The sequence below is a fragment of the Bactrocera neohumeralis genome, chromosome 3 (genome assembly GCF_024586455.1).
Source record: "Bactrocera neohumeralis isolate Rockhampton chromosome 3, APGP_CSIRO_Bneo_wtdbg2-racon-allhic-juicebox.fasta_v2, whole genome shotgun sequence".
Lineage (NCBI taxonomy): Eukaryota > Metazoa > Arthropoda > Insecta > Diptera > Tephritidae > Bactrocera > Bactrocera neohumeralis.
In genome coordinates, this window is record NC_065920.1 from 31,713,556 (window position 1) to 31,719,555 (window position 6,000).

A 6,000-nucleotide genomic window follows, 5' to 3' on the forward strand; every position below is an offset into this window, starting at 1 on the left:
TTTGCTTTTACAAATTATTTAAGGGTTACATGGGTTTACGAGTTTCAAAAAATAGATTTTTATTATTCTATTAAATTTTACAAGACCCCTTGAATATTGTCCTAAATTTTCAAGTGGATCCGAGTAATTGTTTCGGAAATACAGTCTTGAGAACGTGTGCGCTCGAGGCTAGCTAGGCTAAGTGCGCCGTCTTTAAACGCGTTTTTCTCGAAACTGTGTTTTTGAAGTCTTTCAATATTTTTTCATTCGTCCAAGTTCTAGTGTGTGTTTGTTACAATAAAAATTCTAATAAAATATTTAATTTTTTAAAAGTTTTAAAGTTGTTGAAAAACACTGTTTTTACCGTAGGAAATCCATGTAAGCCCTTAAGAAACCCTTCCCAAACCTTTTCGCAGAAATTAGGCAATTGCAATTTTCACACTCTTCCTTTACGGTCTACATCAAAGCTTAGTGGCTTTTATGTAATATATTCCATAGAAGATACACATTATTTCACAGCTTTTGGTATTTTTACTTTCTCAACTATATTTCTTCTATGTTACGTTGGTTATTCTTAATATTTTTCGTTCTAGTTCTATCCCAAACAATTAACAACTGCAAACGTTGCTATTATTTATCAAAATATTCTCCATAATCATCTCTTTATTATTATATTAATATTAGCAATTCTTGCGAGCTTTCGTCGATAGAGTTCATGAAGAGCAATCTTTGCATCCTTAGTTCCACAACTGTTTAGCATGTAGTTGCCATGGACAATAGTTTGAATAACAAAAAGTTTTGGTCTCTAGTTTAATTGATTTTCATGGAATTCTTTCTTTGGCGAACCCAATTTCCACCCAAACTTTCTATTTTCTGTTTTTGTTAAATTGGTAGATTTTTTATTTTTTATTTTTTTGCGCCTTAACAGATTTATGCCAAGTTTAAGGTGCTTTGTCGGAACTTAAAAACTATTCAAATACATGATTTTTGCTGGCTTCATAAAGGACTGGGCTAATCAATCTTAGTGTGATTCCCGTTTTGACCAACAGCTCTAGCACCTAACCTAATGTGTGATAAGTGTTCGTTTAATTTCATTGAATCTTACAAAAACATACGTTAATTTGTCTGATCCACGATTTGGGTTTGTATTCAGTCATGAATGCTCGGCGCATATAGATTTTCGGATTAATGAAGGCTCTAATATGTATAGACATATTTGTGATTGGCTCGAATACTTTTGTTAAGTGGTCGATCGAGTTACTACTTCTTTCAGTGGCGTTACTCAACCTAAATTTTGATTGAAATTCTGCCACAGAAATTCCACTGTTTGCACCTACTGGTAGAGTGATTTATGTACTGTCAGAAAAGAGCAAGGCTATACTAAAATCGCATTTCACTAAAAAAATGATGGTAACATCGGAACTAGCTTTCTGCTATAATTGGACTTGGACGAAGGACTATTTGAAAAAAAAATGTCGAGAAAACTTTCATTTTTGTTGAAAAAATGTCTACAAAAAATCCAATTTTCAGTTTCAGTTTTTTCCTTCGACCAATTTCTAAGTTAAGGGGGCCTATTCTGTAACTCGATTCGAAATGTATTCTATTCGAAATTCGGTTCTACTTTATCATTATGCGAAAGTTGTGCCACCCTGTGCCAGAACAAATACGTACAATTTTCGTTTTTACTTTCTACAACTCAAAAGCTAACGAATATTTTATTCGAAAATTGGCTTGAAAATCCGAAAATCGAGTTACAGAATATAAAAAATCCGAATTCGAGTAAATTGTTTTTCGAATCGAGTTACAGAATAGGCCCCAAGGTTTTAACTAAAACACGGGTCACCGGAAATGGCGTCGCAATGGCCGAGTTTAAAATATTTTTTCCCAAATTTTCAGAATTTCTTTGTTAATAGTGCATGTTTGTAACAAAAAAAAATTATAAAAAAAATATTTCATTTTTTATATGAGAAAAATTTTTTTAAGGAGGCTGTTTTTTACCCGAGGAAACCCATGAAAATCCTTAACACAGTCCATTTACTCAACTTACACACTCGTTGAAATCGGTAAGATGGACGGAAAGCACTGAGACAATGATGAAACTTAATATTCCAATTTAAAATTGGAAACCACGCGGTAGCACAAGATTGAGTGGACGTTCTTTATGAGGCGGGAGGAACGAGTTATTTGTGTTTGGAAAAATCCATTGTACTTTTTAGGACTGATAACTATTTTGAAGTGCAATTTGTGAATTTGCTGCGCTTTTCAACTTTGTACTTTAGTGATAACGAATTTTTGTGAATGCGCCTGAATTAGGCAGCAATTTTGTAGTTTGAATTGATTTATGGTATAAATGATCAGTTAAAAATCTGAAACCATATTTATTTGGTACATAGAGTAATGTTAGGTTAGGCATAGACCAGTTTGGTCCTTTGCGATACCAGATGGAGTTCACTTGTTAAGTCCAAAAGGAGTACTCATCTTTTAGGATACCTGTGCTTGACATGAATTTTAACAAAATCTGCGGCCTCACTGTCGAAACCTCCCCTAGTGTATCATACTGTGGGGACCCCAGATAATTTCAGCGTAGTCTTGCCAATGCGAAACAAGTGCACAAGAGATGCTCCATTGTTTCTCTGGTGCCTTGCTCTAGCCATTTCCTGCAGTCCTCTCGATCTGAGGGTAATGTTAATGTACTAACGTAATCAAATTGAAAGGTGAATTTTTAATTTATACTTCGCGTGTTTTTCGAATCAGTAAACTTTTATCTGTAAGTTGGTAGTACTGTTAGTGATATCTATGCTAAATTTCACGTCAACATATTAATTAGTATTTGAGATACGCGTCGTTTTGTGAGGCTCTAAAAGTGAATTCTTCGATTTTTCTTAGGTCTGAATTTATTGAACAAAGAAGTCCGATAATGCACCATCTCATACCACATTGGGTTATTCGTAATCATTTCGCCACGTTTTCAACGAATATCGCGCCGCAACCACCGCATTCGCCTGATTTACCTTCGTTAAACTTCTGGCTATTCAGCAAATTCACATGACTACTCCGAGAACACCATTTTGACTCAATGGAGGATATAAAAGCGGAATCGAAGTAGGCTGTGATGGCCATCAGGATGGAGGATTTTTCCAAGTGCTATGATGACTGGAAAATTTGTTGACATAAGTGTATTGCAGCGGGAGGAGATTACTTTGAAGGAGATGAAATGGACAAAATTCACCTTTCAATTTGATCACAGTAGTATATTACTTTTTAGCACTGTTTTTCTGTTAAGGTAAATTTAAATTCCGAAAAGTGAATTGAACGCTTAAATTAGTGACTTTCCTATTATATAATCATTTATGATATTCGTAATCGGCCCAACCATAGGAAGGTTTATAGACACTCAGCGTGTATTCGTCATGCAAATTAAAGTCTGAAATTCTTGTTTTTACTCACCTTTTATTTGTTTAACGGGTCTGTTGAGTATCAGCAGAATGACAGCGAAAGTCGCGTCTTTAATTTGTTGTTTTTTGTTTTATCTTTTGAATTATAGTCTCGATTTCCGTTTCTACGCCACGCTCTTTCACGACTCAGCTGATGATTTGCTATTCGTTGTTATTACTTTTTTCGCTCAAAAACACGAGAGCGAAACTTTAGTTTTTTTTTTTTGTATTGAGAGCACTTTTCTACTGCATTAGTGTTGGTAGTTGTATTTGTTGTAGCATTATTATATTAATTATAACTTTCTACTTATGCGCTTCTTTTGTTTTATTTGTATTTCTGTGTATTTTTCGTTTAGCAAACAACGTTAAATCAATACAAAGCACTCGAACAATTTTGCACGCATCCGTGTCGGTTCGTATAGCTGCAGAGAGCAGAGCGGCAAGCAGTGTCAAGCGTTATTACTGCTGCTGACGACGCGCTTTCGTTGGTTCGCTTGTTTGTTTGTTGTTCTTGGCTGAAGTTCGGTATTGTTTTTTTTTGCCGTGATGATGATGCCGTTAGCGCTGCGTAAACGAGGGAGGTTGCACGTATTAGCAGAGCGGGAAGTAGGCGAAGGCGAGGGAATAAAATGTGTATTAGTATTAGTGTGGGTTTGATAAAAGGAGGATTCCATTCAATTGTGTGGAAATGCGCTTGTGCGACGGAAAAAATTACGAATAATCGAAAACTATGTTAAAAGTTCAATGTGTGTGTGTGTGTGTGTGTGAGTGTGCTTAATCAGCTAATTGCGCGTGGCCTCGTGGAGCTGTGTGTTGGTTGTGAGTGCTTGTTTCTTGGTGGGTGTGTTGGTCGGTGTCTTAATGTCACAATGGACCGAAGACACAAAGAAAAGTCGCAATTTGATGGTCGACATTTAGGCGCATCAACGTTTGCGGCGCTTGTGTGCGTGTCAATGAGAGAGAAGATTGTATAAAAAGAAATAAAAACAACAACTGCCATACACTGCGGAGCTAACAGTTCTCTAAAATTACTAATGTTAGCCAGAGTGCTTAAGTTATGCTCTCCTTCTCCCCATTGACAGCGCGCTTGTGTGTGTGTGTGGGTGTGTGTGTAAGTGTAATGTAAGCTTTTCGCTTAGCGACTTTGGGGCGACTTTCGGGATAGAGATTTTTTCTTACAATGACAGGCACTGCTGATGGACCGATTTGATGTGGCTGCTCGTATTTTCAGCAAGTTTCACGCTGTAATTCTTTTCTCGTCCTCTCTAATGGCTGTCCTGCAACTTCGCTGCGGAACCGTTATTCAACAAAAATTATTTAATTATTTCGCTTTCTGCGTTTTGCTGTTCACGCTAGTAGAGCTACGTTGTTTTGTTGTAATTACGACAACATTTTCCAGAATTTAGCTTCTCTCAGGCGCGTAATGTTCGACTTAAGTTGGAGGGGCTTTGTAGTAGAAAGAAATACCGAAAAAAACTGTGAACTGCCGCCGATTACACAACACAAATGATATGGAGAAATTTCACACTGCTCACAAAGTGCGCAGAAATTTCTTGATATCAGCAAAGAAAATTGCTCAAAATAAAACTAGAAGAGGAAATTATAACTGTAAATGTGTGCCATGCATATTTTCTTTGGTTCAATGTTGCCCCTACAGAAAATCAATAAATTCATATTTCGTTGACCGTTCGCAATTTTCGAGGTCCGCTGACCGAGTTTTCTCTGCTGAGTTTTTTTTTGTTTTTAATTTTTCTCTAAGATTTTTTTAACTCGAATTTAAGTTTGCCTCTGTTAATAGTTTTAGCACTCTATCTTGACACTTGAACTCTATCGCCAACCACGTAAAATATATGCATATACACATATGTATATATATATATACATATATATGTATGTACGTATAGCAATCAATTGCTTTCTCCTCCGCACTCCCACACTTTTTTCACTATCGACACACTGATTATTTTTCGTTCTCTACCACCAATGAAAGTTGCCTGTAATGGCTCAGCCTTCAATCGCGTTGGCTCAGCTTTTCTATTAACGGTATTCTCAAGTATTCACTGGCTTCAAATAGTTTTCACATTAAGGTTTCAATTTTAACATTAATTTGTTCAAATTCTAAGTAAGCTCCTCAATATAATTTTAAATAAAAATTTAGATTTTTCTTCTCTCTATATGTGTTCACCTTCAGCGCTGCAATTATTCCTCGTCAACGTTCACGGTCGATGCTCATTCGCGTTTTGAGGTATTACAGTATAGAAAATCCTATGGAAAGCGCTCATCGGCCAGCATTTCCTCATAGGTTGGAGTGTGACAAACGATACGAAATCGATTTTTTACCCAAATGACACGAATGACAGGCAAGCACGCAAGCAGTCGGAAACACTGGTGGAGCTTTGAAAGCTCCAAAGACCGTTAATGCAAAATAAATGCTGGTTATGTCGCGTAAAGCGCTTACAGCCACACATTGTCGTGGTTTTGGCTTCCAAAAATACGAATAAACGTTTCTATAAATATAAAATAAATTTTGAAACTTTCATAAGCTGCTAAAAAGAAATACCTTTCATATAGACCTTATAGAAACACC

At 36.2% G+C, this 6,000-nt stretch overlaps 1 protein-coding gene across 7 annotated transcripts in view; it reads right to left on the reverse strand.

Annotated features, from left to right (window-relative positions):
- LOC126753903 (synaptotagmin 1) overlaps positions 1-5,702 on the reverse strand; it is an 87,608-nt gene extending 81,906 nt beyond the window's left edge. For 6 of the 7 annotated variants that reach the window (XM_050465664.1, XM_050465669.1, XM_050465667.1 and 3 more), the window contains exons 1-3: positions 5,599-5,702; positions 4,593-4,859; positions 3,427-3,977 (exon numbers count right to left, since the gene is read on the reverse strand). The gene's annotated coding sequence lies outside the window, so the exon portion shown is untranslated. The remainder of the gene's footprint in view (positions 1-3,426; positions 3,978-4,592; positions 4,860-5,598) is intronic. The other variant, XM_050465663.1, reaches the window with a different exon arrangement.
- Between the last annotated feature and the right edge of the window lie 298 nt (positions 5,703-6,000).